General features: G+C 38.2%; 1 protein-coding gene across 14 annotated transcripts in view; it reads right to left on the minus strand.

Moving 5' to 3' along the window:
* Positions 1 to 18,898: 18,898 nt before the first annotated feature.
* The window catches only part of LOC116239838 (uncharacterized), a 100,215-nt gene continuing 94,720 nt past the window's right edge, over positions 18,899 to 24,393 (minus strand). For 6 of the 14 annotated variants that reach the window (XR_016464912.1, XR_016464911.1, XR_016464918.1 and 3 more), the window contains 2 exons: positions 20,770 to 20,963; positions 18,899 to 19,406 (listed from right to left, as the gene is read on the minus strand). The gene's annotated coding sequence lies outside the window, so the exon portion shown is untranslated. Of the gene's footprint in view, positions 19,407 to 20,769; positions 20,964 to 23,476; positions 23,538 to 24,393 lie in introns of those variants that run through there. The other 8 variants (XR_016464920.1, XR_016464916.1, XR_016464914.1 and 5 more) reach the window with 4 other exon arrangements.

Below are 24,393 nucleotides of genomic sequence, written 5' to 3' on the forward strand. Positions count from 1 at the left end.
CTCAGGGCCTGATACCGATTGTACTCTCATTCACTTTGGAGTCTCCTAAGTCACTCTGAATTCTTAGTGTGCCATTGGCTTTCTCCCACTGCTCCACATTGGCCTCATTTTTTTCAAAGCATGTAGTGCTGGTCAACTCTGATGCTGTCTGTTAGTGTAAATGCCCAGAGGATGTATGAGAGTGCCCTCAGAGGTGAGGTCAGCTGTGAGGTCACTCTGTTTCAAAGTGCTCTGAAAAAGGTGGAGAACCTCAGCAAGTAAGCCCTGCATTTTGGGCTGGTGGATGTTTCAAAGAAGACAGTCCGCCTATAGGATAGACTGCACAATCTAATGAGGATGAAAACATTAAAAAAGTTTTCAACCATGGAAATCACAAAGTGAATATTTGTGATATCAACCCATAAAAAGCATAAAACCCATATAGTAAAGCCAACTGCATCATGAATGCATTTCCTGATGTGTCTATAGCTAATTGGGTGCAGCTACAGCTGAAGGACTTAAGCTGTATTATTCACTGTCTGTGGTGAAAGAAATGGCAGTACCTACAATATTAAACTTCTAACACAAAGCCACTGATTTTAACAACTGTGATTCAACAGTTAATCTACTTTATATTGCAAAAATGCATTAGTCTGATTTTGTGCCTGTGTTTTCATTGTGTTTTACATGTCTATAAATTATTCTGCAAAATTAGGGCTGAACCAGTTCTTCACACGAGTTTCCAATTAAACAGAGTTATTCACTTGAGTAAAATTCCTTCAGTGCGTTCTGCTGGACCCACAGCCTCACCTACATCTAGACACTGATCATTGTTCAGTCACACACATGAAAAATCTATTGGAGCCCATTTTTCTACCAGTAAGTTCATGGCAGGACTCCTTGCGCCACTGACATTAAAAAAAAAGTGTTAATTCATTTTATTCTTGTTTAACTATAAGAGTCTAGTCCAGTATATCTGACATAATGCTGGACCAAAGGTGTGTTCTATTCACTAGGACACTTGATAGGTTTATTCACAAATGGAAGGGACCTTCTTGACTGTAGTTTTGCTGCTAATATTTGTGCTCACTAGGTCAGCAATTCTGCATCCATATAGGCTACTTTAAAACATATAAGTTCTGATCTGTAATGGTTGCATCTGCTTGGACAAAAGCCCTGAGTGTAGGAGAGCCCACCATGTTTTCTTTGTTTTCCATCTTATGATTTCTTTGAATTAATAGTAGCTGTCTATGGAAATAAGATCCCCTGAGAATACAGAGAGATGCATTATTGATAGCTATGTACAAAGCTGCTCCAGATTCCTCTGCACTCTGTCTGCTATGAAATTCACACCATTATTCCCAGGCAAAAATCTTAGGAATAAAGTAAGACTGAAGTAACTTTAAGAATAACAACAGCATTTCCAAACCATCAACTTCAATGTAGAAAGCTCAGTGTTAAACAGATCAAAATCCAAATGCATTCATAAATACGTTTGAAATACCTAGAAAGTTTCCCAACTTTTTAGTGCCATATAATAGCCATGGAATGTAATGGATGTAAACAGTACTGCTAGTTATGTTTATATTACAAATAATACTAAAAAACCCTTGGCTTTAAAATAGTTGCATCACTTCTCACAGCATCTGTTCACTTTCTTTATGAGCTATAAACATAGTCCTGCTCTGTGCTTTTGTCTACCCTCCTGCAATGTTATCAGAAGTTCTGAAAATTGAATGATTTCTGACTGACAGAACGTGCAAAATACATCCCAAAATGGGAATTGCAGTGAAGGTAATGGTTTCCCCAGCTCTCAAACCATCAGAGCTTATTGTGAGTTCAAATCAAGTTAAATTCCTAATTATGCTAGAATTTTTCATAATGAACAGAAAATAAAAAACGTGGCTTTTTTTCCCTAAAAATTTCTAACACTATTTCTATCACAGGTGTTGTCTTGAACGTTACCAGCAAATTGTATGCAACAGCCTATTTGCAACATTATACCACAGCTGTAGCTAGACAAGAATAGCCAGAACACACACTATGAATTAGCACCAGTGGAAAATACTAAATTGGGAAATGCAGTTATTAAAATCAAACAAACAAAAATAAAAAATATAAATGGAACAACAACCAACCCCCCCAACTCCAAATTTGATTTTATTTACCTGTAGGATTGCCATCGCACTATTAATTTACACTCAATATTTTACAGAAGTCGTGCAGTACTGAATGTAGGGTTGGATTATGTGCAGCTACACTCAGTGAAACCTTCAGTCAAAAAGGCTTTTCTCATACTCGTTCATTTCTGTTCCTTCTGCCACCTGTATTCATTCAAAATGTGTCTCCGGTGATGCAGCAGTGAGTCATTCCTCTGACCTGCAAGTAGTGAAAGGTGCTGAGAAACTTTATGCAGCCTGGGGAACTGGTGTAATTGCCGAAAGTGGAATCTGTCTGGTTGATTGCCTAGGGGAGAAGGAGACATGCTGAGGGACTTGGAGGATGGGAGACAACCCGCCTACTGCACACTTCTGAAGGGATGGAAGGGGAGGAGGGGGGAGCCCTTATTGCTCTCTTTCAATATCTGAAAGGTGCTCACAGCAGGAGCGGGGGTGGTCTCTTCCCACTGGTGGCAGGACGAGGGGAAATGGCCTCAAGTTCACTGTTCACTGACATGTACATTCACATGTACATTCACACACAGCGATACAGCCACCTATGCCCTGGCACAGTAATACCTATAAGTAGACCATACATTTCATATTATCCTCAGCAACTATGTCCCATTTACAAGGGCAAGCAAAAACACTATTTTTGCCTTTCCTTTAAGTGATGTAGGAAACCTGGTATTATGCACAGTCAGCATGGATTCCGTTTTCTAAAATGGAATCATTTTCTTGTCTGTATCTTGTCTGCATCAGTCTTATCACCTACCTGTTCCTTAGGGACAGTTTTGCAAACTAACTGGCCTGAGCTGGTTATGAATTGCATATAGTTTCAGCTTTTTTGACATTCAACATCTGTGTTAATATATTTAGGAGTTAAAGTGTGTCCTCTGCTCTGTCACAGACCTTGCTTCTAGGCAACCACTTAAAATGGACCTTTTTATGAGCTGCACTTCATCTCCTGAATGCTTGGCAATTGAGTCTGACTTGCTGAAGTGCTGAGTTCTCACAACTGTAGCAGACCAATGAAAAACACATTCTCTGTGGTATGCATGGAATTGTCTCAAACCCCTAACAAGATGAGATCATAGCCATGACAATAGGCTGAAGGCTGAAGACATGGTTGGAGAAGGGAGCCCTGTGGAGAGGTGACCTTGCTCTGTCCAAATCTCCCACGTTCACTGTAAAATTTTTGACTGCAAACTTGTTGATAGTGATCTTATTGATGACAAACCACATAAATCTAGCAGGCATAGCATAAAAGGACAACTAAGAGAAAGTCAAGGGGGAATTGAAACTTCAATACTTTGGAAATTCTGGATGAATGCCCTCACAGACTGAGGAAACCCCTACTGGCTGGACAAGTGCTGGAACATGGAGTGGTGATTTCTTTTACCATCCATCTCTCTGTCTCCCCACAACGCCCTCCATCTCTCTCTCTTTCCCACATAAAATTGTTGTATAATGCAAAGCTTATTACGATTTCTTATGAAATTGCACACTTTGCTGCACAGCTTAGATACAAATGTAAGAGTGCCAGTACTACAAAGATAATCATAGTACAGAGATTCTCATTAAAATTGATGATTTGGACCGTGAGAATCATTTTACCTTCATCTAACCAGGTAGGATTTATGAATCTGGTCACCCTTCCCTCTCTTTGTGGATGTGACAATTTGGTGTAGTCGGCAGGATCTCCTTGGAAGGTGATCTGGAGGTCACCTTTCAGCTACACACCAGGAAGGATATAAACTTGGAGAGGTATGAGGGATACTGGGAGTATCCCAGGGAGTGTCAGGAAGCTATACACCAGGAAGGCTATACTCTGAAAGAGGTACAAGCAGTGGCAAGACATGGCTGCCCCAGGAAAAGCCAGTGTTTGACTGCTCCACTGTTACTGAGAAGTTGGAAAAGTGTAATGCATGTCCTTCCCATAGGAAATGACCTGGGTTCACAATCTGAGTGCTGTAGCAGAAAGAATTGCAACCCTTTCTAAGGAGCAGAAAATGTGGTTGGGGAAAGAAAAATAGAACCAGTTAGCTGAGACAGAAACCGAGATGGAATATGAATGGAAGGTATCACTGAGTGGCAGAGATCAAATCTTGTTATCAGAAGGTGAGGCATAGGGATACTGGGGGCCTGGCTTTTTTTTTCATAACTATCAGTGATCCAGCAGAACTCTGGTCATTAACTCAACAGGCTTTTTATTGGACTGGAGACTTGGGTCCCTTGGAAAAGGGAGATCCAATGAATATTGAGACCCCACTGTAAATTGTTCGACTTGAAGTGTGCAAAAGGAAGCTGTAGAAGTGTTGCATGATAAGCATCTAATCCAGCAACAGCCTTCTCCTATGTTATTAGTAGTCAACACCAACAGAATGACACTCCTGATCTGGAGTCTGCCAGACTCTCTGAAGTTACATGCAGTTCATTGCATCCGCCCCTTGTGTCAAATGAGGGAGAGGGAAGTTGAAGAAAGCCCATGATCTGGGCTCAGAAAATGATAAATGATGGAAGAAAGATAGGAATTGTGGGGAGTGTTAGAGGAAAATCTCATAGGAAGTTTGTATTCTCACCGTCAGTGCTATGTGTGCAAAACCATGAGCAGGCTCTCCTGGATATGAGGAAAAAAAGACTGAATTCCTGCTCAGTAGTGGGTTTGTCTTCAGCACAGAGGAAGTTTGTTGCCACATGCTGTTAGCAGTTTTGTATCTCAGCATTTTCCTCTTTCTTGTCACAATCCCTCTGCTCACTGAAGCCACTTTGCTGGGCTTCCCCAGTCCCTTCCCAGCAGCTCTGCGTCAGTACCACTGCATTACAAGTCTTTGGATGGTCAATCCTAATATTTTCTACACGGATTTTCCTTTGCTGTCCTTCTTTATACTCCCATCAGCCACTAAAAAAAGTTGAGCTTTTGGTTTTTTTTTTGTTTCCGAGGGATGATGCCTCCTTTGTCATTTCCTGTCTGATGCAAATGCCCCACATGGAAAATACTAACTGAATGAAATCTGGTACTATTGTAGGCAGCACAGAACAAGGTCATGGTGAGAAACATTGAGAAGCTTTAATGGAAGTTAGTGTTGCCTGCATACTCTTCCTGTGCCTATGCCAAGTACAGATTTGTATGTGCACAGTTTACTGGGAAAATAATGATTTTGCTATGAATTTCTTTTCTTTAGGAGCAATAAGAATAACCTCACTCTGTACTTGGGAATAAATATACATATATGTCTATATATACACAAAATTTGGTGATTGTATCACTCATACACAAAAGTTGTGAAGTTGACTACTTGAATGAATTTTGAGTGGTATTCTGGGGGTAGCAGGAGTGAAAAATAAAAGGTTGAGTACCAAACCATAGTAGTCATTCTAGTTTATCTATAAAGTGTTAAAATGTTGCCATAATTTGATATAGAAAAATTCCCAACCTTCTTGGATTTGGAGAGGTCCTTTCGTTTTCCACTATAGCAGTGGCCCAGGGACTCTTGGCAGGTATACATCTCTGAAGTGATTACCTTCTTAGTAGATTAATAGTTCAATTTCTCCTGGAATTTCTGTGCATTCATAACAATAGTCCAGAAAAAAAATTGCATTTTTATATACTACTTCTTATAGAAAACATCAGCACGATTGTGCAAAGCACCATATGAAGGGAACACAAAAGAGTTACACGTGGGAGTTCACAAAAATCACAAATCACAAAATTACTAAGGTTGGAAAAGACCTACAAGATCATCCAGTCCAACCATCCACCTATCACCAATGGTTCTCGCTAAACCATATCCCTCAACACAACATCCAAACGTTCCTTGAACAAATTCTCATCTGGCTGATGAACAATCACCATGTGAGAAAGCAATGTGCCACTTTGAGATTACTTTTAGAAAACAGGCAAAACAAAGCTACAAACTAAAATCTGAAAGATTCACATTCTACATGCAACCACCTATTCTTGAAAAACCTCACTGCAATTCTCTTATCTATTTTTATGAAAAACATGCAAATGTAGTGTTGGGTTGATGATTGCATTTAAAAGAGAGAAAATGCTATCAAACCCTCGAAGAAAAAAGGTGTCATTTCAGGCTCTGATTAAGTGCTAGAAAAAATAAGTATTTTAATAATAATAATAATAATGAACAACAAACCAATCGCTCTCGTAACATCATACATTTACATGTAGCAGAATGTAATTTGATTTGCACGACTTCCATCTGCCAGTGTCCTGAATGTTCTACAAGGGCTCTCCAAAAATAATGCCTCCTATTTTATTATGCTGGTCCATAACACCAGAGGTGAAACTTGGTGGTATGGCAGTAAAGGTTGAACCTGCCTGCCAATATGCTGTTTCATTTTGTTGCCATGTGACAGAGGGCAGCAGAAGGGCAGTCTGACATGGAAGTGTGGATGAAGAAAAGGTGTCATTGAATTCATCCATGTGGGAAAAATGGCACAACTGGCATTCATGGATGTCTGCTGAACGTTAAATTGAAATGAATCAAAAATTGAGTTTCATATTTTTAATTATTTTGCATTATTTTTACTATGTCTTTGTGCTACTTGATTGCAGTCAGCAACAAAACTGGAGAAGTATGAAAATGTCTATTTTTGCTTTATTTCAGACAGTTTATCCTTAAATCTATAACTATCCATAAACATATTTGTTTCCAAACACGTACTTCTGTCCTCTATTGATGGGAAAAAGGCAGGCATTCAGATCTTCTTTGGGAAAGAAACAGCACATTTCAATAATATTAGGTATGCAAAAATAAATCAGCGTAGGAAAATTTCAATCAAAATCTTGTGTCAAAATCTTGTGTCTTGCTTTAATCATATTCATTTCAATAATCAAATTAATTTTGCCTTTTTTTTTTTTTTAAATACTATATATATATAATCAAATGGATGTGCTTTTTTTCTTATTTATCTAAATTTCTCTAATTTAGTTCTGTCACCATGAGGGCTATTGCATTTTTTTTTCCGCAGGTGAGGTGTAGCCTCTTATAGCCAGCCTATGTAATTGTGCTGCTTCTCCATCAGCAAGGCGGGGAGTTTCTCTGTGCCCTTTTTCTCTGTGTGTTACAGCCATGGTAATCCACTATCTGGTCAAGTACAGTAACAAGTTGATATCTTATTATATCATGTTTTGATGTATTTTTGTAATATCTAATGAGCAGTTATGAACTCTAAGCTAATAGCTGATGCATACTCCAGTTCATAATATCTTTTCCGCCACAATAAATCTTTTTAAAGGGGCCTTACAGAAATAATACAAATAATAATCTGTTTATGATGAAAATATGTGTATAATTATGTACAGATGTCTACACATAAATGTGACATGACTTTCAAATACGTATATGCAATCATTTCCCTGTTTTCAGTGGGATTCTGTCACTTGTTTATATTTTGGCACTGGTAGAGGAATATCTTTATTCTACAATTTTGCCTTTGCAATATTTATTTTTTCCTTCTGCTCCTTGGATTTGCTGACAAAGCAAAAATAGAGCATAAAGAAGAAAACAGAAAAGAAAGAAAATTAGCATGTGACAAATTGCATCTTTCTAGTTAGAAAAATCAGCTCCCAGACACTGGAATACAATGTGATGCCTATTTATCAAGTTAAACTGTTTTCTTTTTGTGAAGCACAAACGTAATTACAGATACCATCTACATATGGATGGCATTTACTTAAGCAATATTTCTAATACGTAAATATGATTGAATATAAATATAAAATATGGTTTGATTTCTGTATAGTTATGTGTATATATATATTTTTTAATCCTGCTTTCAGAAAACAGGCAACAAGTATGCTGGAAGATCATCTCCTGGATGATCAAAATGCAGTTCTTACCTACATAAGAAATATGCCTCTAGAGTTTTCCATGATATTAGCAATCCTCATCATTAAATAGCTTGAGGATTGATTTGTTGTTGTGTTTTTTTCATCCCCACTACATCTATTAAAAAACTACTCTAGAATCTCACCACTTTTATATTCAGAAACCTTCCAGTTTCCAGCCTACATTTATTTGTGTCCAAATTTCACCCACTTGTTCCCGTGCCAACATTGTCCAGTAGAGTAAACAGTTCTTTTTTCTGCCTACTGTTTACCAGCCTATTGTGTTTTTAGAGGATAATTATTTCCTGTATCAGCTTTTGTTTCAGCTAGACTAAACAAGTAACAATTGTGCAGCCTTTCTCACAAAAAGACTTCCCCCTAGTAATTACTGCAGCTCTTTACCTATTTCATCTTTCACGATCATGATGAGAAAAATCTGTTTGAGATCCCTCAGGTGCCTTAAACTAAAATACAGCTGTTTCACCTTTCTCTGCAAGAAATTTTGTAAGTTGCCCATCTTTGCATGACACTTATTTTTTCATTGTTGTATCCCAGTGACAACTTAATAACTGCATAGCCACCTAATACGCTTACCCAGATCTATCCTCTACGTTGTTTGCAACTGATATGCTTCTAGTTTATACTGGTCTTTTTATTAATCTTTCTCCTGCCAACATTACATGTTTCGAAGTGTGTATATACTCAATGTACTCCTTCCAAAGGTAATACATGTTTTGGATAAGCTGATGCCAAACATAAGAGAAAAATAGAAAGGAATAGTGTTGCAAGGCAAAGGGAAATATCACATTGAAAGCACTAGGAATGATTAAGGAATAAGACATTTTTGGAAGTATGGTGTAAGAGAACAAAATGGTTTAAATGCACCAAGTACTTTAGGAATGTGGTCTTTTTTTTGTAGAAAGTACTTTAGGAATGTGGTTGTTTGTTTGTTTATCTTATGTACACAGAGATGCTTGAATATTGTATTTTATTTGGCTTGGAGAAAAAAATTCTCAGACATACCAGAGCAGGAGAACTCAAACTCACTTACAGAATCTCTCAATATGGCATGCAAGATATATGGGCCTTTGCAGCCCAACACCTCCTCAGAGAAGCTGGGGAAAAGCCTTTGGGATTGCACTCACTGCCCAAACAGCTGAACATCTTTTCTGGTGTGGAACTAAAGCTTAACACACAGATTTTAGCTACTGTTTTTACCATGATAGTGGTAGTCAACTAACAGAAAACAGTAGTGGTATCTAAAGCAAAATACTTTTTTGGTAGTCTCTGTGGTACACAGGTCTATAGAGACAGTATTATTCACAAGTCACTTCCTAGAAATGGTTTGATGTATCACTGAAATATGTTCCTTACATGACTGTTCCGAAGAAATTAAATATATTAAAAAATAGTAAATATATACATATATATATATATATATATATATATATATAGTAAATAAATGAATATTTACTTATTTGCATCAATACTTTTGGAGTTGTTCACAGTAAAAAGCCTTTTGTTGCTATCTGGTTGTAAAGGCTCCATCTTAAGGGTCATGCATTTGGAACAAAGTATCTGTACCTATAAGCTTTTAAAAAACATTAAGATTTTCAGAAGCATCTTAATGATTCTGGACTATTAGTTCCAGTATCTGGGAATTTGGAAACGTTGAAACCTTAAGAAAAGGATTTCAGTTTCCTTATTTTGTCATGGAAGCCTGCAATTTTGAACACCTGTGGTGGTAAAGTTAAAGAGAGTAGAAGACTTGTTCACTGTCACACTTTCTAGGAAGAGCTTCTCTGTTTATTAGAAAGTTGAGGTAGGCTTTTGAGGGATTTTTTTTGGAGGGAGAAAGATAAATCTTTAAAAAATGCATTATAATTTGTTTTTTCTTTTTCTTTTCTAAGAGTACTAGGAAGAGAAAATTTATTCAGAAAGGAATTAATTGCTGGGATGTACAGCTTAATAGAATTCTTGAAAAATCTTTTTGTCAGTTTTTAACGTTGATGAGAATCTGCTTATTGGTATGGGAATTTGTATTTATACAGGATTATTTTCTTAAGTTATTAAAAGGTAGTTGTACTTAATGTGCCCTCCTTGACTTGCTGTGTAACACCTCCTTTGATGTTGAAGTGATTAAGTGAACATATTATATTTTTTTGTGTGTTTCTAGTCATGTTTTAATGTGCTGTATTCTGCTTAGAGAATCCTTGTGGAGCTGATAGCTGAGGACTAATGGCTGGTATACCAAGCAGGTAAGCTGTGGACATTTTTTAGTGCTAACATAATGACTTTCATCAAAGGAGGAAGAAGTCTTATTTTTCATCTTGTTAAGGTGAGTTTGGAAGACTTTGATTCTATAAATCCTGGGATCTATGATGTCTATAAACCTAGCATATGAAGGTAGTGGCTTCAAAAATAAAAGAGGTGATATTTCTGTTAGAAGAGATTACTTTATCTGACCTCCAACTCATCATTTTTAAGAAACATTTCAGACAAGTTCAGGCATCAGACGTTTGCAGCAGGGTGTAAGCAAGTGATCATTCTGGCGGGACAAGACTAACGTGAAAGCAACTTTTCCCCTAATTCACTTTCTGTTTTGCTGGTTGAAGTTAGCTCAAGTATTTGCCAAACTGGGCCAGAATTTTGTCATTATCCTCCTCTTTCAGTAACAACAGACTTACTGAGTTGCTAAAGGAAAGCGGTTTACAAACCACCCTACAAAGAGAAACATGACGCAAAGTAAAACACGACAATACCGTATGACTGATTTTAGTCTGATAGAGGTGTTAGGCTAATTAGGAAAGAATTAAGCTACACGTGACAGATATCAGTCGCATTGCTTAATACAGTGCTGGAGGATACATGGAACCACAGGGGTGATGAAAGCACTGCAAGAACATAAACACAAGGAACATGCAATACAATTGCTGCGTGCAAGGATAGTGGTTTTTGCAGGCAAACATGGGATTCTTGTTTGACAAGGTGTTTTTTCCATGGCATAATTTTGCCATTAATAAATCTTCTATGCAGAAAACAGTTGTTAAGCTATTAGAAACAGCTTGGGGGGCTTCAGAGCACAGAGCTACCCCTGAACAGTTATTTGTATGAGAAATATTGCATTATTTTCTTAGTGTACAATGATTTTTCCTCTTGTGCAAAACATTCTGATGTCATTTAAAACTTAAAATCAATAAAAAATTTTCAAGCTGAGAAAGTTGTGTTCATATCAGAAGCTGCTTGCCTCATTAATTAGTTAATACAAACTAAAAGCCCGTTTGATATTTATATGTAAAATAAAGATTTGTTCATTTCAGTCATTTACTCTTAATTTCTTGAGGTGGGTTCCTTTCCAAAAGATTTTTTTGAACTCTGATTAAAGGTGAAATCAGGCTGTTGTTTCCTAAAAATAGATTTATTTTTAAGAGATATAGAGGAGTTGTCTTTAGGCATAGAAATTTTTGGCCCTTCTTTGTATTTATGTATCATTTTCATTTCTTCATCTGTTAGACCACAGAATTATACACCTCCATTCCTTAACATCAGTGAGGTGAATCTGTCTTAAGAAGGGAAGAGGGTGAAGGTACATTTTTAGATTAAGAGGTGATGGTGGAACATGTGGTGAAACTCCAAAGAGCAAAAATACTCGTTCTATTGTCCAGTGGAAGGATTTCACAAGCTGCAGTTTCACTTTGTAAGAAGAGACATGCTGATTCAAGAACAAAAGTGCAGAAAGTTAAGCTCTGAGAAGTAGAGGCTGTGCATCAGCACTGATGCTCTCATGCCATGCAGGCAGGTGGGAAAGCCCCTTTCTCTGAGCTTTGCCCCAGTGCTGCCTTCTCTTTCCCTTCAATCAAGTCAGCGGTGGGAGCAATTTAAAATCATGGAGTGTACAATACAAGGCTTTGGGCCTTTTTTTCCCCCGTTCTTTGAATCGGTTTAAAACTTAGAGCAATTCTATGGCTCATGAGGAATTTCCTGTCTTTCAAGTAACTCCTTAAAATCAGGTGTTTCAGGGCATATCGTAACTTGTGTAGATGATGGCAGAGCGCTGCATGCAATCAGTTATTGACTTGAGGATTAACTTAGAAATACAGCGGGTCACAAATAAACTCCTCCATCCACTGCACGTGCATTTCCTCCTCCTTCGCCCACACAACTACAGCAGGGAGGGCTGTTTAGATGACTGTGTGGGATCTTCACAGAGCAAGGAGACCCGTGTGGGGCTAGGACTGGTCCGACCTTGGGACAGTAAAGCAGGAGCTGCACTGCAGCTCATTAGAGTTTCTGATATCACAGGTTATTGTAACTATTGAAGAAGCAGGAAATGAAAAAGCAATTCCTCCCTTACAAACACCCTCTGTAAGTACATAAAATAACTGCAAAATGGTGGAGTTGAAAGGAAGATAAGGATGTTCTTACTCTGTGCTGGGACTGCATGTGGGTTCCTCCCTTTCAGGTGTGTGGTCTAACCTTCAGGTGATGGGAGTGGTTCCCAGGTTTTTGAAGTTTTACTTTTTCTTCTTTTTTTTCATCTTCCTTCCAGCATATCGCTCTGCTTTCTTATGAACAGCATAATTAGCTGAGCAATAAGCAGATTTCTCAGCAGAGCTGTTTGCATTCTGCTGCCATACTATATGTTTACCCTGGGTTACCAGGCTTTCCTTTGCTTTACATGTGTTCCCCTCTTTCTGAGCTTCAGCTGAACGTTCTGTTCATTTTAAAAACACTGTTGAAAACCAGTCAGAAGAAAAAAAAATCCCATTTGCACATTCACCTCCAAATTGGAAATCGCTCTTTTTGTTTTTCTAATCCTGCTAGTTTATTTCCAGGTTTGTTGAGTCGTTGAAGGCTTTATGTCACTTCCAGAGTCCTGAAAAGTTGTTTACTATAAGAACAGACTCTGAGTGCCTTTCTGTGTATCTTGGTTGCAGGCCCTTTTAACAAATTAAGAAAAAAAGAATCTTCCAAACCATTCTGCCTTCAGCTGCAGCACAGTAAAAACAAAACAAAACAAAGCAAAACAAAAAACAGGTGTTCAAACAAAGGGAAAATAGCTAAACCACATATTGCTTTAAAGTATATAATGTTAGTAGAAATTGTACTTCTCAAGAAGGATGTTTGAGTACAGTGCACATGAGCACTGAATCCACATTCCCTTTCTATCAACTACTAAGGAAATACAGTATTAATTTGCATGTCATTCTTGCACATAGGTGCAAGTTTTATCAGGATAACATGTGTATCTTTTTGTATGCTGAGACACCGTTTTGCCTCTGCCTCAGCCTGTCCAAGGTGTGTTAATATTGACTGATTAATGTACATCCCATGGTGTATTATTGCTTATTTAAAGCGTAATGCTGCATGACCTTATTTATTTTTTTTTTTTCTGTTAATTATATTTTTCCTTTGTAGGAAAGCACGTTTACTCATTCCAAATCATGCCAAACCGCATAATCTGGAAAGGAATATTGTGGCTCTGCTTGGAAAGTACTAATTGGGCTTCAGCCATCACTGGGAAAGTTGTATAGCCTTTTATTATTTTAACTGGCCAAATGCCCTTTGTTCCCACATTAACAGCCTCCCTATGACGCCTGTAACTTTGATATTATTTTCACTTTTACGCTAAATTTCACCAGATGAAAGGCACAAACCATCCAATTAAAAAAAAAAAAATAGCATGTTTTGTTAATCCTGTATTTCAGAGGGAAAGTCTGTGAAAATGATAACCCATGTCTGCTGGCCAAAGTTTTGTTCAGTAAACCCATCCTGCCAGCTGTTCTCATTGGCAAGAGGAAAGATAATATTTTGGTATTTTTAATTTCCTCATTTTAGAGCAGAAGTTTTGCTTGTGTCATCATTTAAATCATGTGTGTTAACATCAGTCTGGCATACAATACAGCTTTTATAAAGAGCTGGGTTTGGAAGATATCACTGTGATGTTGCAATAAGGTTGTTCTAGAGCATTAAACAACTTAAGTCACTTACGGACAAGGAATTATTGCAGGCTCTCTGGTTTGTAGTACTGAAATATTGCTTTGAATGTCCTGAGGGAGACACCAAAGCAGATATGTAGGAGCATTTTAGTCAGACATAACTGCCCGCTGAAGACAAAAAATATCTCAAAAGACTGGTCTCTCACTCGTGTGCCTGTTGTTCTCATCTCACAAGTCAGACTGAGAAAGGATCACTGAAGAGTAGCTAAGGTCCAGTCCCTGGTGAGTGACAAGGGATGGCCTCAAGCAGGCAAGAGGAATACTGATAATTCTAAGAGACAAAAAACAGTCACTCAGAACCAACGTGCTTCATATTCATAGGTGCCTTATCCTATCCAAAATGCAGACATCCCTTCATCTTGGTTTCTGGCTGCAAACTTTAATTTCTACTGAATACTGAAGCCCACACCATAGCAAAGGCTTATTTCAGCATATCATAGAATCAAATAATTGTTTTGAGTTGGAAAGGATCTTTAAATGTCACCTGGTTCAGATTGCTCAGAGCCCCATCCATCCTGATACTGAATGTCTCCAAGGATGAGGCTTCCACCACATCTCTAGGCAATCTGTTCCAGTGTTTCAGTACTCTTCCCATAAAAAACTTCTTCCTCATATCCAGTCTAAATCTCCCCTCTTTTAGTTTGAAACCATTCTCCTTGTCCTGTCACAGCAGATTTTGATAAAGAATCTGTCCCCTTCTTTTTTATAGTCTCCCATGAGATTCTGAAAGGCTGTTAAAAGAAGGATTTCATTCATTTGTGCCTTACAGTAATTGTATAATTACTGTCTTAAATGCTCAGAGGTGGATCATGTTTATGACAATGTGTTTCAGAGGGGAACAGCATAACCTTCCACTGTCCTGAAATAGAACTGGGCCCTTCCATTTATTAAAGCTGTCTTGGGCAAGCCAGCAAAGTCTGTAATGGCTCTCTTGTATCACCTTATGTGCACTTTGTAATGCAGGGCACATTTCAAGGAAAATGAAGGTAGTTCCTACAGTTTGCCTACATATTGTTGTTGAAATATATTATTCCAGAAGTTGAAAATAAAATAGATTGTGCATTTTGTTACCAAAGCTCAGCCCTGCAACCATACTAATACCACAGTTATACCACAGTTACAACAAGGGTGCAAGTTTGCATTTAAATATATTTCTCCAGGTTTTGCAGTATGTGAATTCAGGGGGAAAAAAAAGAGTTTTCTAGCTTTAATTTCCTCCAGGAACGTATAATAACTTATTGCCTTTTTCTGGCTGTGCTGCCGTTCAGCAAGATCTAGGTAGGCTGGAGAGTTGAGTGGAGAGGAACCTTATGAGCTTCACAAGGGTGAGTGTACAGTGCTACACCTGAGGAATAAAAACTGCATGCAGGTTAGGGGCTGGCCTGCTGGGAAGGAGCTCTGCTGAGAAGGACCCAGGTGTCCTGATGGACAACAGTTGACTACCAGGAAACAGTGTGCCCTTCTAGCCAAGAAGACCAGTGGTATACTGGGATGCATTAAAAAGAGTATGGCCAGCAGGATGAGGGATGTGATCCTCCCCCTCTACCCTGCCCTGGTGAAGTCATATCTTGAGTACTGTGTCCAGTTCTGGGCTCCTCTGTTCAAGAAAAACAGGGAACTTATAGAGAGAGAGTCCAGCAGAGGGCCCCAAAGATGGTTAGGGACCTGGAGCATCTCCCTTACAAGAAAAGGCTGAGAGACCTTGGACTGTTCATCCTGGAAAAGAGGCTGAGAGCATCTTATCAATGCTTATAAACTGCCGGAAGCAAGTGGAAGCCCAGAGACAACAGGTACAAACTGAAACCCAGGAAGTACCTTATGAGAAAAGACTTTACTCTGAGAGTTACAGAGCACTGGAACAGAATGCCCAGGCAGGTTCTGGCCTCTCCTTCCCTGGAGATATTCAAAACTCACCTTGATGCTTTCCTGTGCAAGGTACTGTAGAGAAAATGCCTTCATAGATGTTGGACTAGATGATCTTCAGAGGTCCCTTCCAACCCCTACAATTCCATGGTTCTGTGATTCTGTGATTTTCTCCTTGTTAGCACTCATTGCTGTAACTTCAGTTACAAGTCAGTGTCTTTTATCTTAAGTCTTTCTTGCCTCCTGAACTGACAGAGCCTTTCAGGGTACACTCAGACAAGGTCAGTCCATCAAACAAGAATAAAAGTGCAAGGGAAAAATGACAAATTCTTAACAAATTATTTGGAGTCTGTGTGCCCCATGCAACAGCCTTCCAAGTTATTCTACATGTTCTATAGTTTCACAAAGCTGCCGCAGATGGACCTTGTCCAGAAGCTTGTTCAGACTGTAAGTGTAAATTCCAGCCTCCTTGGAAAGCTAGCACTGCTGCACTGGGGCTCCAAATTACTGCAGCAGGTGGCTGAGAGCCTTGCACATTGTGGTCCCTTGCAGCAGGGCAGCTGGGAGGGTACTGTCAGGTGATGCACTGATTGCACTCTATGGGATAAGCCATGGATGCTCACCAGCTGCTAGCAGTGAGGAAGCACTTGAACATTGACCTCTTATCTTAGAAAAGGCAAATACTATTAATTGCAACAACTGCACAAATAACAAAGGTAAGGTGTTTAAAAAAAAATAGTAATATCTTCCTTCTTTTAACTTTGTTAACTTGGAAATTGTAGGCAATTGTATCATTTTAGATGAAAGGAAGAAAATTTAGGAAACAAAACATCCACAGCTGTATTTCTTCAAACCAGCCAGGAAAGACATCTGACATCATCTAAGTCTTTCCATATCAACAGCTAAATTAACAGTAAACTGCAATGAAATCAAACTTATTGTGCATACGTGAGCAAAACAAAGAAGAAATCCACTATGGTAGTGGAAGGAAAGATAAAGAGATTTCTAAAATCAAGAGTAGCAAAGACAGGTCACAGAGGGAATGGAAGTTTTTGTATCACAATAGATAGTAAACAAGGAGGCATCAAATGAGTTAATTCAGAAGAAATAAAACCAGAAGCATTGCCTCATACAGCAGTTAGGCAACTCTGAATTTCCTTGCCACAAGGTGCTGAGGTTTACAGAATCTGACATGAATTAAAAATCTCTCGGACAGACTCATCTCTCAGGACCTATTAAATACAAAGCAGCAGCCTCAGATTTAGGATATTGTATCACTGGAAGTTGGAAAGATAAGGTGGGTAGCTATCACTGTGTGCTTATCATTTTATTATAATCTTCAATAATCATCTACTTTTCGCCATTTGTCCTCACTTTTGGAGCCAAGATACTGGGTCTTTTTTAGTCTGAGTTGGGATGGCCCTTCTTCCATCCTGATTTTAAATAATTCCTGCAGTTTTAGAGAATATTCTGAGGGTCAACCTGAACAACATGAGTCAGATAAAGGACACCAAACAGAACTAAGACTAAAAATATCAGGAAGGGATAACTAAGAGAGCAGACTCTGCAAGTAATGTAAAGAGAAGATAAAGTAGGATTAAATTTTCATCTAGACTTTAACTCTTCAAGAAAAAAGTGCCACCACACATGAGATGGTGGAAAATTACTCACCTTTGTAAAAGAAAAAGAATACTCCTATCCTTCCAGTGGGTGAAAATACAGGAAAATTGAAATTTGTCCTTACACAGAAAGAATCTTAATTGTCAAATCATGTATGTATCAAGCTCTGCAAGTGGATGAATTCATAGTAAATGATGAGTATATGAACATATGAAAGTGTAAAAATCATAGAAATTCCAGCTTATGAAGCAAACAAAAAAACAAATCCACTTGAAATAATTCTGTAGTTATACATGCTCTATAAAAAGGTCTTGGTCAAGTCAGTCCTGTCATGAAAAATAACTGAATGTAAAATGTTCTTTGATACTTCTTATAAAGGTGAAATCCTCACACTGTATGGATTGCTCAGACTTCACCAAGTTCCACAGAACTATGACAAGTCACAGCAGCCGATGATCTACCCAACATGCGTACCATATTGACCAACACAGCAGAACTGTAAGTTCTGCCTTGAGAAAATCACCTTTTTCAATGAGCTCACGGATAGCAGTAAAGCCTTTGGCTTTCTTCGGCCTGGGGCAACCCAAAGCCTCTCTGAATCTGAGTTGTCCTCCCAAGGAGGAGTTGTCCCACTGCTGGCACCGCCAAGTGAACACTGTAAAGTTCAGTTGTCAACTCCTTCTTTAATGAAATGCTGGAAGAGTTATTTACAGTTAAACCCAATGTTTTCTAACTTGAGTGTCACCTCAAAATTCTCTCAGGCAACAACAAAGTTATGAGTGAGCTGCTGTCTGGTGACTTTCCTTTTCAAGGGCCTTCAGATGTTTTTCTACCTGTCAAACAACCCAGTGATGTGATGCTTTCAGGAGGTTCATCATTTGCTTCAGTGTAGCCAGATCTCAGGTCCATAGAAGTTTTAGAGCCTTTTAAGAGATCCATGTTTATCCATGAATTAATTCCTTGACCAAATTCAGTAATACTCTTAATTTCAAACAGTTTCTGTCTCATTCAACTTCTGCTGTCCGAAATTCTCACAGTGCTCTTTTCCAGGAAGCACAGAAATCTTCTGTTCCCTTTTTCCCATATCCTCAACAAAACATCCCTAATCATACTTTCTTCTTCTACGTATTTTCCCTGTGGAAGCTTGAGACTTGATATCTCAATTCCAACTGTCCACTTTCAGTCACTAGAATTTCTAGGTCATGTAATTAAACTAAAAAGTAAACTTATAATGAATAAGAAAAGATTGCTTTGAAACAAAATGCCATAACATACAAATAATTTTTGCATTTTCAACCACTGAAGCAGAACTGCAGTCATTTAGCATATGTTATAACTTGAGGTAAACCAGTACTTTTTCAGGACATAGAATGAGGGAGAACTTTTCTGTTGTTCCCTAATGAACCGTAGTCAACATGCCAGGTTTCTTTCTGTGTTATCATGAAATAAGAACAACTACAAAATAACAAAAGGTTTATTTTCATTATCATATGGAAGAGAGACACAAACATGCAAAATTTTTCCATTTGTAAAAAAGGATTAATTTGTAAACATTTCTCTATAGCATATAAAATAAATAACCCTGCTTGAAGGAATGGAAAAAGTTTTGTATTCTTTAAGTCACTGAGTAGAGAATCATGAACATTTGCTTAAACAATAGATCCATGTTATTCATTACCATTATGCTTTACTTTCTAGAATGGATACCTGATAATAATCATACCAGAACTACAGCTGATAATGAATGATTAAAGGCTAGGGAACAGATGTAAAGGGAAAGTAGAACAATTATTATTATTTTTTTTCCTGAGGTTCTTATGTGGTTCTCCTTTATTCCCTTCTACCAAGCTCTGCCAAGTTCTGTGTGACATAAAGGACTGAGTTAGGACTGGATTTGGACTGTTTCCCATCTTGTGAAAAGATCCCTTTCTTAAACTGTGAAAAAAAAAGATATTAGAAATTAAAACCTTGACAATGTTTTGGAACTGAAAATAATTATAATGTCAAAAGAGTCAATGACAATATTTCTTCTAGTTTATTTAAGAACATTTGGATTGCACTAGAATTAGTATATATTTTGTAACTAAAAGCCATTTCTGAGAAAACAAAATCTTTGAAGTGTTAAAAATTTGTTTTTATTAAATTCAGTTTTTCAGTGTTTTGAAGTCTTATTTCATCCACTTCCTACCAAGTTTTGGCTTATACAAATAGATACGTTTTCAGATGAAAATCATTTTGTCTAAAAGTACCAATCTACCTTTGCTGTTCACGATAAACCATACAGATATCACAGGAAACTTCTGGTATATGCAGTGTCTTAATCAGCTGGAATTTGAATAATATGCAGATACTACTCAATATCTAACTCATTCCCAAATGACTAGGAAGTCTGTGTCACACATGCTTTTCAAAAAGGAAGTTCTCAACAAATTTAATTAGACAAGAGAATGAAACACAGCATGCTCAGCTTGGAGATTGGTTTTTGTTTGTTTGGTTGGTTGGTTGTATTTTTTAAAATCATTATCATTCCATTTTGTTTCTTAATTTATATATCTATTTAAAACCTATATATGCCTTTATATACCCTCAAATAAATTTGAGTTTTCTTTTGTTGGCATCCCAAGAAATCAGATCACTGAGAAATCTACCTGAGAACTCAAAAGAAAAATAAAACCATAATGGGCAAACACACATGCTTGACCACAGAGGTATTAGTATGCACTCATCTACAGCACAAATGTGTACTTCTATACCAGTTTGCAGGCTCCTAGTTTTCTTTTTTGTCCCAGTAGAAGAACAGAGCTTTACAAAGCAAATCAAAACTCCCTGAATTTTCACAGGTAATTTTTCACAGGCCTCATAAAAAGCCCCCTTAGGCTCCCCGTGGAAAACAACAGCAAGCACCAATGAGCCAAAATTATTCCCATCATTGAAACTCTTTACTGTGCACAAAGACTATTAAGTACCTTCATGCCACGTCTCTTTCAAATCCAATTTCCATTTAAAAATACAAGACCGTTTTTGTAAGTCCAAGGGACTGTCCAAGGGACAGTGGGAAATCTTTGCAATATCACTAGCTGATTGATTATAAAGCCTGATAGTCCTGTGTTTTCTGATTCTAATTAAGGGGATATTATTCAAATAGATTACAAAACTTTCCTCCTGGTCAATACAGAATTTTGTTTGTGGTTCTAGACAGAAACATTAATGCATTTCTTGTGCATAACAAAGTGCTCATGTCACCAGCAGAGACTCTGACTTCACACATAAACAAACACTATTAACACTTCTTAGTTACCTTTTAAGGTGGTTGAGCATGAAGGGCTCTGCCAGAGAAGCTTTATAAGCTTTACCAAACCCTACAGTGGCAGTTCAGGGGATTACCAGCCACAATTGTCTGCCTTCTGAAAGGGGAATGCCAGCCCTCAGCTGCTCACTTTGCTGTCCTGACTGCACTGCAGGTGCAAATACAGTTTGGTCTCCTTATAATACCTGCACATAAAAAGCAAAAGGAAAAATCAGTGCGTGGAAAAGACAGTCTCCCTCTTCTTGATCTCTCAGGGCACAGCCAGTTGCAAATCTATTTGCAATCATCTCTGTACTGATAGTGTTCAGGTTAAGAATAACAGGAGCTTTCTTTTTGTTTGTTTGTTTTGAGAGGGTGGGGAGCATCTGATCCAGGTTGTCAAGCAGCCCCATAAACAATTTTATAAGGCCAACTGAAAGACAGTATAGGCTGGGAATGAGCAGCTGGGGACTGTTCAGATAGCACTGTCAGCGAATGGCACTGCTTTTCTGCATTTGCACTGAATCTGAGTTTGAGCATTCAGATAATCATCTATGACATCTGAGATAGAGGAGCAGCGCCCAGCAGATGGGCCAGTACCTGCTTAAATCTAGCCTGAATCACTGGAAAGGACATCTGTCTCTGCTCTCAGATCTGATGCTTCAGTGGCCCGACTGCAGCTGAGCAGTAAGAACTCTGCTATACATTTATGAGCTGATATTTTTAAGTAATTCATACTGTGAGCAGTGTTTTGAATGAATTTTAACAAAGTGGCAAAAAAAAAAAAATTTTTTTTAAAAAATCCTGCTGTCAGATGTGCCAAATGTCAGCTCCTCACTGCAACGCATGGAGTACTAGAGCTTCCCAGCAAAAAAAAGTTGCAAAAATATTTTTAAGATGCCTAAAACGGCAATATTTTCTCTTAGCCTTTGTTCAGCAAAATCATTTTATCTGAAGCTTTTCACTCCAGGTCACATGCTACTTTGGGAAAGTCTGAAAAAGTTACAGGCACCTGAAATTTCTGAAGAATTCTTTTCTGAAGAAAAAATTTGGGGTACCTGTGCCTGTGTTATCTTCTAGTCTAAAAATCACCTTGTCTCTCCTTTCCTCTTCTCTTGCATCCAACCCCAGTCATGTTCCTAGGTAGATAGTAGGGCTGGTGTACAGTGCTATAAGCATATCAAAATGACTAATATGAAAGGGCTGAGTAAAAGGCCTTTAAAAATAAACCGAAGATAAATTATTACTTAAGAATTACTGTTTTGTTTGCTTGTCATTAGACATCTGTTCATAGACACTGCAAATGTTCCACTGTTTGTCTGGGTTTAATTGTAACAACTTTGCAAAGGTGCCTTCTTGTTCCTCATTGTTTTCACTTGGTTTCTAAGGCAAACAATACCTATTTTTTTTTTCCAGGCCTTTTAATTATTTAAAGCTGCTAAAATGCTAGAACTAAATAACTTCATAGGATGGAAATTTAAATCCAAACCTCAAAATGTACCAAGTGTGTACAGTACCAGACCTTGTCTTGACCCCTCCTGCTGGTAGCCCCCAGGACCTCCCTGCAGTGACTGGGTATAATTCAGGTCAGAACTTGACCTGAAATATGTAAAGCTAGCCCTCCCTTTCCTCCCTTCTCCCAGTCATCTGCTCACATTTCCAGACCACAAATAGTGTACTGAATCCGAATTGTTTACTTTGCTGGGAATGCCATCTGTGTGTTGGCAGCTGGGGTGGGAGGGAAGGCACACACACTGAACAACAGCGATAAATACAGACAGTGGACTAAATTAGGAGAAGTTCTGCTGCTTTCCAGTGCTCTGCATCTTTGCGTGCTTCCATTAAGTGGATACAGTTCTTCTTAAACAGATACTGCACATCCGGATTATTCAGCAAGAGAGCAAATTCAAAACATTTGAACACAGATATCAAATAAGCCAGTCTGGGAAAAATACTAAGACTACTGAAAAGGCTTGTGTCATTTATGGCTAAATTCACTTTTTAACATCTTACAGGATACTGGAACCAGCAAGGGGAAATAAAGGCAAGAGTAAATATTGTCAAAAGGAGTATGTTGTAAGTCATCCAAAACGAAAAATCAGAGAAGATCTGGCAAGAATGTTTCTCGTAGATCAAGATAAAGTCAATAACCACTTAATTGGCAACTGATTCTGAATTCTAAAGAGAAATTGCTGGCATTTCTCTGCCAGCATCTCAATTTCCCATTTAAAAGATCTTACATTTGAACAATTCACTATATTACAGAAAGGATAATTCAATAACTGAAAGCTCATCTTAAAGTATTCAGTTCTGTAAATGTGATGGCAGGGGCAAATTTGAAGATTGAAAATTTTCCTCATATTTCTTCACTAACAGCTTGGCAACAGCAACAAGTCTACACAGAATCTTAGAATGGCTGAGAAGGACCCTTGGAAATGGTCAAGTCATACTCCTCTGCTCAAAGCAGAGTCCATGAGGGTTGCTCAGCACCATGCCCAGCTGGGTTTTTAATATCTCCAAAGACATGGAAGCCATAGCCATTCTGTTTTCTCACTCTTGGGATTTGTCTAAAGCACATGAAACTTAAGAGCAATCAATAACAAAGTGAGTTCAGTCCTCCTGCAAATTTACAGCTGCAGTACTGAAGAAACTAATTGACAAAGAAATGGCTTAAAGCCCCTTAATTTATGAGAGTTGGATTTACATTACTAACTTGATTTACCTTAACTTATTTGGTGTAATGCAAAAATGGCAGCTCTTCTGTGTAAGGTTTACCCATCCTGAAGAAAGTACATGCAGGCAAGTTAACTTTCATCAGTTTAAGAGAGAGGTCCTCACGTTACTGGGGGGGTGCTGGCCAGTAGACTCTCCCCCAAGTTCTCATTACTGGTGGTGGCTGGCTGGTAGAATGTCTACAATGGGTTTACTTCCAACAGATACTGATGGTGACTAGCTGACAAGTCCATGCAACCCACTGGTAATGTGGCCATACATACAACAACAGGAGACAATGAAGCATCACGTATTAGGATAAGCAAAGTCATTGGGAGAAAGCAAGGACACATAGTTACTGTAGAGCAGATTTTCTCAAGTGAGTTTCTTCTAGCTGCATCCAGCAGCCAGAAGCAGTTAACTTGTTTACTTATGGGCTAGTCACCTGTTCAGGCCATGATCTGTATTTTCCCACACATTTGGCAATTCTTATGTAGAATTAACAAGAAACAGGTTTCGTACTTCAGTTTTCCATCAGCAAGACATAAAGAACAAGAAAGGACGTGTCCTATTGGTAAGCATTTTAACAATTTGGCTGATGCTTGTCCACTAGCAAAGGCTATGTAATCAAAAGCGTAAAACTGCATTTACATCAGGTATAATAAGCTTGTCACTGTATCTGCTTTTCAGATTTCCTAAAATGTGCTGCACTAATGTTTGACTGCAATGTAAGGTAAGACTTTCTCCGTTGTGACAATGCATGGGCTTGAAGATCCTATATTTTCATGTTGGAGTTAAATCTTTCAAAACTGATACCCCAGATCTAGAGGTATCAGGAAAGTGAGGAAGAAGTGTCTTGGTTCAGAAATGGGTCCCTAATGCCCATAGAGCTAGTTGAAATGAGTAACATGTTCACAAATGATC

The sequence above is a fragment of the Phasianus colchicus genome, chromosome 3, assembly GCF_987193195.1.
Source record: "Phasianus colchicus chromosome 3, bPhaCol1.hap1.1, whole genome shotgun sequence".
NCBI lineage: Eukaryota > Metazoa > Chordata > Aves > Galliformes > Phasianidae > Phasianus > Phasianus colchicus.